Raw genomic sequence first — 13,880 nt, 5'->3', positions numbered from 1 at the left:
GTAGTTTCGTGATGTCTACATGTCACACTTAATGTGGCTAGTTTTCTGTAAAGTCATTTAGTGGCTGTGGATGTTTGTGTTCTATATTAAACAGTCAAGTCAGCTTCTGAGTTAGAACAAAGCCAGCATTGCTCTATAGCCAATTATTGCCCGTGAAATGGCTGGTTAACTCAGGCTTCTATCTAATCTTAATTCTTAAAGATTTCTTGCCCTTCAGCCCCTTCTGTGGAAGGTGGAAAAGAGAAAAGCTAAGTGAACAAACAAAACACCTTTGGGAATGGGATATGGAAATTTTGGGGAGCATGACATTTTTATATCGGCCAGTTATTTTAAACAATATCTCTGCCTCTTACTACCCCAGAGTTACATGGGAAGCTGTCACCGTAACCTCTGCTGCTGAGTATGTGTTGTGCTTGGCATATTTAGCGTGTTGCAGGGTAGCTGAGGTCATCTTTCCTGCAAAGACTCTTCTTTGGAATATATAGTGCTGTATTGTTTCATTTAATGGGAAACAGATTCTAATCAGATTGAACCATATGAAACTGCTGATATAGTCAACCGTTTTTGATCAACCTAATACATAAAATCGGTGGCAAGGCAAATCCTATTAATCTCTTTTCATTTAATCTTTGAAAGCAACCTCCAAAGTAAAAAATTAATATTCAGATTTTCCAGAATGAATTTTATGGCAATTTAAGCAATTTATGGCATATAGCTCCTAACTAAATGATTGTGTGGGTAAATATCTTCTATGATTTTTAGCAAAAGACTCATTTCAAAATTTATTAAGTATAGCCATAAAACACCAGAATTTGGTACAACAAAAAAAGGAATTCTAGAATAATTTATTTGTTCAGATAACACTAAGTATGCCTTTTGTCTGCATCATATTATGCTAGAGTTTCAAATTCATAATCTAATGGCAATGTGTTAAAATTTCGCCTGCTGTAGTGGGGTGTGTGTGTGTGCACATATGCACGTGTTCATTAAGGGAGAGGACAGGGTTGACAATCACTCCTCGGTGAACTCATTTAGTCATATGATTGAGAAGAATGAGATGACCACAAAACATAATTTCGTTTGTTTCTCCATTCCAGAAACATCGCCAAATTGCAGACTAACATCGTTAAAACCTATAGATCCTGTCATGTTCAATTGACTGTAAAATACATTGATCAGGTCATTTTAATACTTAGCCTTCATATAAACTTTTACTAAAAATGAAAACAACCTGTTAACCTAATTTTGCTGATTGCAAAACTTTCTTTTTCTTTTTATTTTTTTGAAATGGAGTCTCGCTCTGTCACCCAGGATGGAGTGCAGTGGCCCAATCTCTGCTCATTGCAACTTCCACCTCCCGGTTTCAAGCAATTCTACCTGAGCCTACGGAGTAGCTGGGATTACAGGTGTGCGCCACCATGCCCAGCTAGTTTTTGTATTTTTAGTAGAGATGGGATTTTACCATGTTGACCAGGCTGGTCTCGAACTCCTGACCTCAAGTGACCCACCCACCTTGGCCTCCCAAAGTGCTGGGAATTCCAGGCATCAGCCACTGCACCTGCCTGATTGCAAAACTTTCTGAAATTAGCAGCTAAAAGAGTAGTTAATGGGTGTAGCTCTGATGATGCAAATTGTTATTTCACAAGCTTCATGCAGCCATGTCCTGGCGTAGATGGGTGGAGTCTTTTGTCCTCTTTTCAGCACTCTTCTCAAAGGGAATAATGATTCATACATTGAAAAGCGAGGAATAAACAAGGAAACACGTCTAAATTATATTTCTGTTGCTCATCAGGTGTTTTTATACTCACATCATAATAAGACACTTTCGACTGGGATCAAATTACAGATATATGCCATCATCTTGCAAATTCATGATGTGAAAGTCCTCAATTGTGAAAGAGTAACAGAATAATTATTTGCCCTACAGAAGAAGTTGCCATAGAGACATTACATTCTCTTCAGTGCCAGAATTTCTATTACTAGCACTACATGTATGCAAATAGACATTATTTGACATATAAACAATTACATACTTTCAGCAAACTTTTATAAAAGCAAGATCCAATTTATATGACTGTGTATTTGCAAAGTTTTAGAAATGTGAAATGAGAGAATTTTCTTTCTGTTGCTACACCTTTTAAAATATCTGAGTTACTAAATGATGTCCAGTGTTACTGTCTCAGGATGTGAACTTTGCTTTATCTGTCCTGCAGCCTGTCAGCCTCTCCCAGTCTTCCAGCCTCTTGTTCATCTTTTTGCCCCTTAGCTTGTATTGTCATGGTATGCTCACAAGCATCTTTGGTTCTCTTGCTCCTTTAATTTCCCATGACACCTTCCTTCACAGTCCTTAGCCTTACCTTCATAGACTGTGCTGTCCAGTTTTCTTAATCTTAAGATATCAAGTATGGCTGTTCAGAACTGCAGAGTTGATTCTATAAAAGTTATGCCATGCGCCTTCAACTGCTTTAAAATTCTAAGCATCTCTATTGATCTTTTAACACCCTGCCACACATTTTTCCAAGTCTCTACAAAAGTTAGTTGGAATTCTTTTTTCTTTCTGCTTATCGTCCATGGAAGGAGTTTATGCTCTCTTTTAGAAGGGAATATTGGAGTCAACTCTTGTAGTATCTCTGAGCCTTATTTGCTTCTCTATATAAAAGAAGAATATATTATCAGGGTTGGAGAGATTGCTGGAATCAGGGCATCCACAAGGAGCAGCATAGTATATGGTGGTTAAATATTTAGCTTGGGAGACAGAATACTAACTTTGTAATCCCAGGTCTGCCTCTTGTCTCTTAGCCTTTCCATACCCTCCTTTTCCCATCTGTGAAATGCTGTGATTATCATATGTCTCAGAGTTGTGATGAGGATTATGTAAATTGCTTAGCATAAAGTAGTCACTCAGAAACTGCTAGTTGTGACTGGTTGCATTATGAGGGATTGGGGTTGCCAAGCCTATCAAGTGGTGGCTCTTAGCCTAAGCTGCACATTGGAATTTCCTGGAGAACTGAAAAAAATGCTTTCATTCCAGAGAATCTGATTTAGGCCTGGGCTATGGTCAGGTCACTGCAGTTTTTAAAATCTTTCCAAGTGATTCCAGTGGGCAGCTATATGTGAAAGCTATGTTTAAACAGGATTCTTTCTCTCCTAGGCAAATTGTGAAAGAGATAGTGGGCTGTGGAGTAATCAGACCTGGCTCAGGGTCTGTAGTGTGCCTTCTAAAAGCCATTTCTCTTCTGTGCTTTCCACGCTCTCTTCTGTATGAAGAGTCTGCTGCGCAGATCCAGTCACTCCTGGTTCACAGGTTCAGATTTGGTAGGTTGTAATAGGAAGCCTTGTTTGTTTTGGCTTCATTTCCAGATTATTTTCTCTAATCCAGTACTTCAGGGACCCTGTAATTTGAGGTGATTAGGCCTCTATAAAGAAAGTGAATATTTTGATCCCTGTCTGGTTATCAGTTCATTGTGTTCATACAGTTGGTTAAAACTAGGAAGGAAAGAGGCATGCATGGGTGATTAACTTCTACCCAAGCTAGACATTCTGAGGATGAACATATAACAGCATTATCTATAAAATGGGATATTACCCGCCTCAGTAGGTTTTTGTGATGGTTACATAAGAAGGTATATGTGTAAGTGGTTCGCACTTCTCCTGAAACGTAAGAGCTCAAAAAGTGTTTGGTATTATTTGGCGATTAATGCAGTTTATGGGAAGGAGGCAGCCTTTGCCTGATCTGTGTGGTGAAGCTCTAGGGCATGCAGGCCTCTGGCTGTTGGGACTTACCACAACGCTACACTCCAGTGGGGATTAGAAGTGAGGCTGGTGCTACATTATTGGGGAAGAGTCTTCTGTTTCCAGTTCAGGTTTGTTTCAAAACAGAAAGAGCTTCATTATTGGGTTTTTTTTCGCCATACAAGTATCTCAAAGTGGAAGAATTTTTGCTTTTAAAACTCATATTTTAATTCTTTTTCTCAAGTAGGACGGCACTGCTGCGGAACTTCTGGTCTTTTAATGATTGTGCTAGATCAGTTGTAAATCAAGATAAATGTATCAAAAACCGTTCTGTTAGTCCATTTTTGATTCTGTAACAGAATACTTGATAGTGGGTAATTTATAAAGAATAGAAATTTATTTTTTATGGTTCTGGAGGTTGGAAAGTCCAAGGTACATGCAGATTTGGCAATTCTGATTCCAAGACAACACTTGGTGTGCTGCATGCTTCAGAGGGGAGGAAAGCTGTTATTCACATGGCAGAAGAATAGAAGGGCAAAGAGAGTGCCAGACTGTATTAATCAATCCATGAGGGTGGAACCCTCGTGGCCTAATCACCTCTCAAAGACTCCACATCCTAACACTGTTAAAATGGCAATTAAATTTTGACATGTGTTTTGGAAAGGGCAAACTTTCAAACCATAGCACTATCTCTATGTTATTTAAAATTGGACTCAGGTCCATTGAGGGAACTGGAAGAACTTGGATTCCTGTGCTTTGTTTGCAGGCTCCTGAAATCAGTCTCTACCACATGCAATCCAATTAGATTGGGACAGTTGTTTTCAAGTTCTGAGGGTGGAAGTAGATTTCAGGGACCCACACCATGGTTCTACTGCTGACTCGGTGGGTATTATTCATGAGCACTTAACGAGATGCCAAGTAGCACTTGTTACCATGGACTCAAAGGAGGATTCAAAGATATGAAAGATAAGACATTATCTAAAAAATTCTAAAGAGAATTCAAACACTTGAAGCTAAAACACCCTTCTGGTTAATATTAAGTGTGAACTTGATTGGATTGGAGGATGCAAAATATTGTTCCTGGGTGTGTCTATGAGGGTGTCACCAAAGGAGATGACATTTGAGTCAGTCAGTCAGTGGACTGGGAAAGGCAGACCCACCCTCAGTCTGGGTGGGCACCATCTAATCAGCTGCCAGTATGACCAGAATAAAAAGCAGGTGGAAGAACGTGGAAAGACTAGACTGAGTCTTCTGGCCTCCATCTTTGTCATGTGTTGGGTGCTTCCTGCCCTCAAACATTGGACTCCAAGTTCTCCAGCTTTGGGACTCGTGAACCTCTGACCACCAGCTGAAGGCTGCACTTTTGGCTTCCCTACTTCTGAGGTTTCGGGACTTGGACTGCCTCATCAGCTTGCAGATGGCTTATTGTGGGACCTCACCTGGTGATCACATGAGTCAATACTCCTTCCCCAACTTCCCTTTATATATACATCCATCCTGTTAGTTTCATCCCTTTAGAAAATGAATACAGCCCTCCAGGACTAACTTAGAGGCAGCAAGTACTCAATTTATCATCCTAACTATTCGCCCCAGGCCTTGCCCCTCCACTAAAACTCCCCAACCCCCAAGCATTTGAAATAAGATGTCTGGGAGAGGAACAGAGACAGGGAAAGGCCTTGAGCATTTAAGTGGAGAGTGCTGTGGCCTCTCCCTCTTCCTCATAGAAGATTAGGCACAGACTCCTTCCTATGCGCTAGATGCTACTTCAGGGGAACAAGTAGGGCTACTCTGTAGTTAATTAATTCATGACTTTAACATCCATAGAACTACTCTGAGTTTAAACAGATCTGTTTGCAATTTCAATTCTTTTTACTGGTTGAGAAAATTTGGGCAAGTTCTGTCATTCTTTGGGTCTCAGTAGGATAATAATGCCCATTTTTCATGTTCACTGTGAGGTTTATAAGGTAATCTATATAAAGTGCCTAGCATGGAGTCTGGTGCATTTTAAGCTTTCAATAAATGCTAACCATTATTAATCTTCAGACGATTTCAAATCCCCAGTCCTGCCTTCTCTCCTAAACTCCAAGTGCATATTCCTAAGTGCCTTCGAGACAGCCCCATTGAACATATTCATGATTCCTAAAATGTACTATGTTTAAATTTACACTCATCTTTCTTCTCAAAACTGCACCAATTCTCATCTGTTTAACATGTTTTCTCATCAACTAGACTTTTAATGCTGACATCATCTTGGACTCCTCCTGTTCCCTGGCCCTCTAGATTCAATTAGTTATCAAGGTTTTTGATTCTATTCCAGTAATGCCTATGTCACTGAAACTCTCCTGTCTGGTCACCTCAGTTTAGGTTTCCGCCCGGATGATGATGGTAGTCTCTCTGCCGGTCTCCTCGCCAATAGCTAGCTCACCTGAAACCCGTTGTGCACATCTTGCCAGCCTAATGTGGCAAAGCATAGATATGATCACATCAACCTTTTACCCCAAAACCTTCAATGACTCTCTGCTGCTTACGAAATAAAGTCTCTATTTTGTCTAACATCTAAGCTGTAACACTGTATAGCTCTGTCTTTGAATAATTTTCTCCTTTTCCTCTCCTTGTACTTTGGTCACAGTCATTGTAGACCCAATCTGGACTTTCTTATATCTGTGATTCATCTCATAGTGCCTTATTTATGGAATGCTATTGCCACATAACTCAAATCTTGATCCATACCACTTCACCGCACTTCCAGTTTCAAAAATCATGATCACTTATTTACCAAATGAAATAACTGAGGACCCATGTCAAATGTCTTGCCCTTCTGATTCCCTGTAGCATTCTGAGTAGCCCCCTTCTTGCCGCTTTTGCCACTTTCGATTTTGTGTAACAGTGATTGTTGTGCATTATCATCCTTCCTACTAGAACTTATTGCCTATTTAATCATTGTGTCCCTCCGACATCTCCCACATTGCCTTGCCAAGAATAGTTCCTCAATAAATGAGAGTGGCTTCTGAGTTATAATCCTTGAAATTATTAGAAAGCTACAATGTAAGATATATACATGAAACTAGATTAACTAGAGAAGAATTAGAATTGATAGACAAGCGCTCAAATTCAACACTTTGGAGAGAATAGGCTATGGAATAAGTCTTTCAAGGTAATTTTGAGATTTACACATCTCCCACCTCTTGCCCTGGAGCCGGAAGAAGATGAGAGTTTGGTGGTTTGTCAATTGCGATATCACATCCACAATTTTACCCAATCACATAGGCTTTTGTGATTTTAGTTCACTTCATATAAAGTGCTTATACTAGAAAATGTTTGCAGTTTTGTTGACTTGGTTAAAAGATAGTTCAAAGCTGATCACTGTTGGAGAAGTTTGATGATATGAATGTATCCTCATCTGTTTTTAAAGTATGAAGTAAATTCTACAATGAAATCAGATCATTGTTAATTACAAGTTTAACAGATGAATGGAGAGGAATGTGAATACTTTAACAAATCTCAAAATTAAGTTGGCTCTTATTTCAAATGCACATTCATCAAAAGGTAACTTTTCATCAAGAGGAAACTTTACCACAAATTTGCAATTTGGCCTGGTTACCCCGAAATCTGCCCAATATTACCCAATCTGTCTTGTCTTGTTTAAAAGTAGGTTCTTAACAAGCAAGAATTTCTTTCTTTCCAAAGGAAATTAGTCAGATTCTTGGCTCCATGAATTCTACGTTATCCGTGATAATTACTCATTTCTCAACAGTCTTTTAATTTCATCCCATGACTCTGAGGATAGCTTCCAAGCTCTTTAAGGCCTTGCAAACGTATTGGCAATTTCTATACTTCAGACACACTGACCTTTTCGTTTTTCCAGTGGTTATAGTTTTCCCTAGGCCATGCCGATGGTAGTTTAAAAACATGGCCTTAAAATTATTTGTTTAACCTTGCATTGAGGTTCCCATTCCCTTGAATCTAGGCTGGCTTGTGATGGTTTTGACCAATAGATTGTGCCTGAAATGACACTCTTCTGGTGAAGTCGTACAGATCATGTGTCTCTAAACTGATTCTCTTGGAACACTCAGAACACTCCCTCTTCAAACCCAGCTGCCATGCTGTGAAGCCCAGGCCACATGGAGAGGTCCTAGTACATGTTCCAGCTGAAATCCCAAGCACAGGTCCCAGCTGACCGCCAACATCATTTCCAGCCATGTGTGGAAGCCATCCTGGATGTCCAGCCTTCATGAGCCTTCAGATGACTTCAGCCCCAGCTATTATGTAACGACATTCTTGTGAGACTCTAATAAAAAACCGGCCAGCTGAGCCCAGTCAACCTATAGAACTGATAGAAATACAATGAATGGTGGCTTTACACTACTGTGCTTTGGGGTCATTTGTCATGCAGCCACAGTATCTGCAACAATGCTGTTTTCTACCATAGACTTTCTAAAGGTTTTTTTCCCCCTTTTTCTAAATAACTTTTTCTGACCTTTATGCTCCTGCATCCCACTCCTTTTTTCCAGGTAACTCTTACTTATTTTTCAGAATAAAACTGAATATTTACTTCTTCAGTCAAGTTTTCCTAATTACCTAATTTGGGCTAGTTTTCTTCCATTTCACTGCACTGTGAAGTTCTTGAATGTGGTAGGTTATTGACTGCAGTAGACAGTTAGGTCCGAATGTGAGGGTGATTCCACTTGCTAATACTCCTTTGAAACTCTGTAGATCCATTTTTGCTATAAAACCTAAGGTAGGTTTTTTAGTCATGAATAATTAATTAGCCAGTCGTGGTGGTTTATGCCTGTAATTCCAGTTCTTTGGGAGGCTGAAATGAGAGGATGGCTTGAGGCCAGGAGTTTAAGACCAGCCTGGCCTTTGTCTCTACAAAAAATTACCAAAAAAATTAATGAAGTAATCCCTTTTGAAGTAGAAGAGCACTAAAACAGTCAGTCTAATAATCTCACTCCAGTTCAATTCAGTTCACTATTCAATGTTAAAACCCTTCTCTTCTTAGCTCTGGCTTGCCTGTCTTTGGGAGGCCCATCGTAGGGGAGAAGGCTTTCTCAGCCTCTTCTGTCTGTCCTCGGTCTCTTCCTCTTACATTTACAGTGACTGTTTCTGATCTCTCTATGGTGAAACCAGTGGCAGAGTAGATTAGGACAAAGTGTATTTTCACTGTGGCTGTTACTGTCGTCATGTGAACCTGGAGCCTGGAGGACCCATGTGTAATGCTGGCGCTTTCTCTGTTTAGAGCCATTCTGTGAGTTTCTCAGAGGCTTTCCCTCTGCACCTTTTCAGACCGCAGCTTTGTTAACATGTAAAATCAACATCTGTCCTTCAGCTGGCTGCCCCTCAATCCCATTCCTGGTAGGCTGGTTCCCCTCTGTTGGGACCACACTGAAGAATTCTCTTTGGGGCTGGGCATAGTGGCTCACACTTGTAATGCCAGCACTTTGGGAGGATCACTTGAGACCAGGAGTTTAAGACCAGCCTGAGCAACATGGCAAGACTTCATCTCTACTAAAAAATGTTTTAAATATAGGCATGGTGGCAGATGTCTGTTGTCCCTGCTACTGGGGAGGCTAAGGCAGGAGGATCACTTCAGCCCAAAATTTGAGGTTACAGTGAGCTCTGATCTCTAGACTGGGTGACAGAGTGAGATCTTGTCTCGAAATACTTTTTTCAAAAGCAAAAGTTCTCTTTTATTAGGGCCCAGGTCAGCTCCTTCTGTTAGGAAGACTTTTAACCCTCAAGAGTTATGAAGCATTAATGGATATCTGGACAGTGGGAATTCCAGACTCTCAACTCAACTTGGGGTCTCACTATTTCAGGCCTGTCTAATCAAGCCCTTTCACCTGTGGACTCCTCAAAGGGGAGTCATAGGTTCTTCCATAGGTTTCCCAAACTCCAGGGACATGTATCAAATTCTCTGAGTAAAGCCCCTTTCAGTTGGGTAAGTAGAGTGAGTGGGGCCAAGCTTCCTCACTGCAATGGGTGGGACTAGAGGAAAGCCCATTCTTTCTAGAGAATGTCTGTGCCTGAATTCTCCAAATTCTGATTAATTGACAAGACTCATAGATATTTGAGGGTAATAACAAGTCAAAGGTCACAAGATAGGTTTTTAGACCACTCTCTGAAAATCTCGCATGGGAGCCTGGTGTCTTGATTTGGAATGTGGCGCTTCTGATAACATTAAATTGAGATGACAGGAGAAATTGCACATAAATCATAAACACTAAATTGGAAGGATTTTAGTTTAATGTCTTCTTCCCAGGACTTCTGTAAGAACCATGAGAGTAGAAATCTTGTCTGACTTTACTCGCCGTGTGTGGTGCACTTAAAATATGTTCAGTAAGTATTTATTGAGTGATGGTTCAATAAATATATTTAGATTATGTCACTGACATTTTGGTTTCTATGAACGGTTTGCATATCCATAATATGCATGTTTTATATGTAAAAGTACATAGTACATTTGACATACTCATATATCAAAAGTACATTATGACATACTCATAATTATGACATTTTGAGCTTCATTGTTTTCTATCAGTCCTTCAGCAAATAAGTTACTTTCTTGGTGTATATTTTCTCAGGAGGAGAGTAATAAGTCTTTCATCTCAAAAATAGTAATTTCCCTCTAAAAAGGATAATGTAAATTGAAGTTAAATAGAAGAAAAAATGGAGAAGGGAAGTATTGTGGAGGATAAGGTTCTATTAGGTCAATTATATTAAATTGGTTCTATTAGTCAATTATATTAAATGTACTATAAATATCCTATAGCTTTCTATTTTCTTTCATAATAGCCTCCATTAGATACATTTCTAAGAAGTAGGGATTGTGCCTACGAAATTATTGTTCCTGTGTGTGTAGCCCTATAACATTCCCCATGTGATATGGTTTGGCTGTGTCCCCACCCAAATCTCATCTTGAATTGTAACTCCCACAATTCCCACGTGTTGTGGAAGCAAGCTGGTGGTGGGTAATTGAATTATGGAGGCGGTGTTTTTTGCACTGTTCTCTTGATAGTGAATGAGTCTCAAGAGATCTGATAGTTTTAAAAATGGGAGTTTCCCTGCACAAACTCTCTTTCTTGCTGATTCCGTCGCCACCTAAGAAGTGCCTTTCGCCTTCTGCCATGATTATGAGGCCTCTCCAGCCATGTGGTATTATAAGTCTCTTAAACCTCTTTCCTTTGTAAATTGCCCGTCTCACGTATGTCTTTATCAGCACTGTGAAAATGGACTAATACACCATGCTAAGAGGAAGTAACTCAATACATACTTTGCTAGGATGAAAGAAGACATGCTTTACTGGAGGGGATGAGGAGAAGGCAAGGAAGAGCAGCAGCAAAGGAGAACAGCCTTCAGACTGCTGAGGAAATTATACCAGATTTCATCTCTGGTGCTCATTGCCTGCATCTCTGCAAGAATTCTCATCATGATACATTTCAGTCTTACAGTGTGTGTGTGTGTGTGTGTGTGTGTGTGTGTGTGTGACACTGTGAGACTGGGAGTGCTCAGGTAATAGGGTTTTTGGAGAGTCACACTTCTAGTTCAGCCAACGAAAAACTAAGAATAGGACTTGTATGAGGGTTCTCCTCCCACCTACTTTTAGAACTGCCTCTTCCTGTGAACCCAGCTGCCCCCAGCCATCCAGGAATCTCAGTCTGGCACATTATCTGGTCTTGGTCTCTGATAATTAATGGCTTCTTTGATATGTGTCTCATTCATCTGGGCTGCTTCCTGTTGAAGAGTAAGCAGTGTAGATTAGTTGATTTGTGCTACTGAGACGATGAATTACACCTCCCAAAGGTTTTGCCGTTTTGACACTTGGACTTTCAAGAATTTAATTTTAATTTTTTACTTCTTGTCTTTCATGCTTCTTACCTGGTTCGCCTTTCTTTCTTAATATAGTTTTTGAGCATTTTAGCTGGTGCCATGCATTTAGTAGACCCTGAGACACAGACTGCACCCCTCCCCTCATAAACAATGTAAAATATGTGCCACCACATTTATTTTAAAAATAAATAACTTTTTAAAAATATGGAAGCATAACACATTTCATTCCTGAGTCAAATCAATCGTCCTCTTACTCATTTGTCAGGAAAGGTAAAATCCATTTATTATGTTTGCTTCAATTTAGTATTCTAATAGTGGAATATGTACTTGCTATAAAGTTGGAGAAATATTTTGATTAGAAATATTTAGGTGCCCCTCATATTACATTACTTGACCTACACATCAAGTTAGTCTACTGATATTTGCCTTCCAGGCATGAGTAAATCAATTTTCCCTGCACTGTTATTCCCACTTTGGTAACCTAGAGTAACTCCTATAGTTTATATTCAGATTGATTGCAAACTGCCCACCCCTGACCACTCATCTTAAATGATATACCAGTAAGCTCTGCTGCCTGCATTCAGGTTAGACTGCCCTAACATGCCCATCAGGGCATCATAGCCAAGGCCGTTGTGTACTTTTCTCATGGTAATTCTCTGGTTTTATGAAGAGCTAGTTGCACATAGATACATATCTCTGTATAAAGTCATGTTTTAAAAATCCCCAGTAATTTATTCTCCCTGTAGAAATTTTGTGGTTTTATCTCAGTTTTCCTTTATTTCATATGTATTATTTTATCCTTATCTTCTAAAGGGAGCGTCAAACAAAATAGACCTGTAAGTCATATCAGTATATGACTCATTTCTCCAAAGTTATCATACTAATTTGATACTGCATGCTTTCTCTCCTACATTAGTATCTGGCTTCCTTTCCTTTATGAAAAGGAAGCTGCTTTTCTCATTAACACTTTAAAGAGGACTAACTAGTTTCTGTTCTCTCTGCTCCCTGGGATTGAAATTGATTAATTAAGATAAACAAAACATAAAATTATAATGCAGAGATGAAGATAATTAAAATCCAATAAAATAGCAAGTTTATAGTTAACAAAAAGGGTTGGTTAATAACCATGGTTAGTAAAATAGAGTTGCCTAAGATTAATTATATTGATTATTGTTCTACCATATTTCTATCAAGTTTATACGTATATTTCCTGCCCAGTAAAACAACTGAAATAATTTTTTAGTAAAGAACATACAGTTCAACAGTTAACTGTCTACTGTATAAGATTTTCTTTTAAAAATAATGTATTTAGCTTATTTATTTCTTCTAAAGGGTTCTTAAAATTTAAAAAAGCAATTAATATTTTATGTCTCTATTTTGTCAACCTCGTACACAAATACAGTTGATGACCTGACACAAGGGCTGCCCCTATAGCTTGAAGGTCAAGTCGTCAACTGTCTATTTGTACTGTTGAATTTCTCCAACAGTAGCAAAGGAGAGCATGCTTCCAGCTGGAGCTGAGTCCAAGCACACAGCCAGTCCTGCACATGCATGCCTGCAAATAGGGAAGCCCAAGTAGGAGAAGAGGAAAGAGGTTGTATGGATTTGGGAAGAAGCCTGTGATTATTCCCAGGAGGAAAAGAGAAAAAACAGACAGGTCTCCTCAGTACGGGGTAGAATTACTGACTTATATTTAGGATTTATTGTTTTTTAAAGAAAATTGATTAACTATTTCTGCAATTTTGACATTGTAGTAAAGATGCTACTGGTCTTCTCTGACCACTCAGGTGAGAAATGTGGAAGGAAATGGGGAAAGATTCAAATACTTAAGTGTGAAGAGAAAACCACCAGTGTCTCACTCAAGTTTTGTGTCAAATGTTTCATTGTTTTTTTTTTTTTTTTAGATGCAGTCTTGCTCTGGCACCCAGGTTGGTGTGCAGTAGCGCTATCTCAGTTCACTGCAACCTCTGCCCCCCAGGTTCAAGTGATTCTCCTGTCTCAGCCTCCCAAATAGCTGAGATTAAGACATACACCATTACGCTTGGCTAATTTTTGTATTTTTATTAGAGACAGGTTTTACCGTATTGTTCAGGCTGGTCTCAAACTGCTGACCTCAGGTCATCTTCCTGCATCAGCCTCCCAAAGTGCTGGAATCCCAGCACTTCCGGGCAGGCATGAGCCACCGTGCCTGCCTGGAGGGTTTCATTCTTTACATTCAGTGACAAATTGGCATTTATATACAAGGGAGAAGGAAAAAAAGTTTGTCACACTCTGCTAGATCCACAAACATGCAGAACAGCTTTTGTTAGCAGAGCTCT

This window comes from Callithrix jacchus, chromosome 15 (assembly GCF_049354715.1).
Source record: "Callithrix jacchus isolate 240 chromosome 15, calJac240_pri, whole genome shotgun sequence".
NCBI classification, from domain to species: Eukaryota; Metazoa; Chordata; class Mammalia; order Primates; family Cebidae; genus Callithrix; species Callithrix jacchus.
This window is presented reverse-complemented; position numbering follows the sequence as displayed.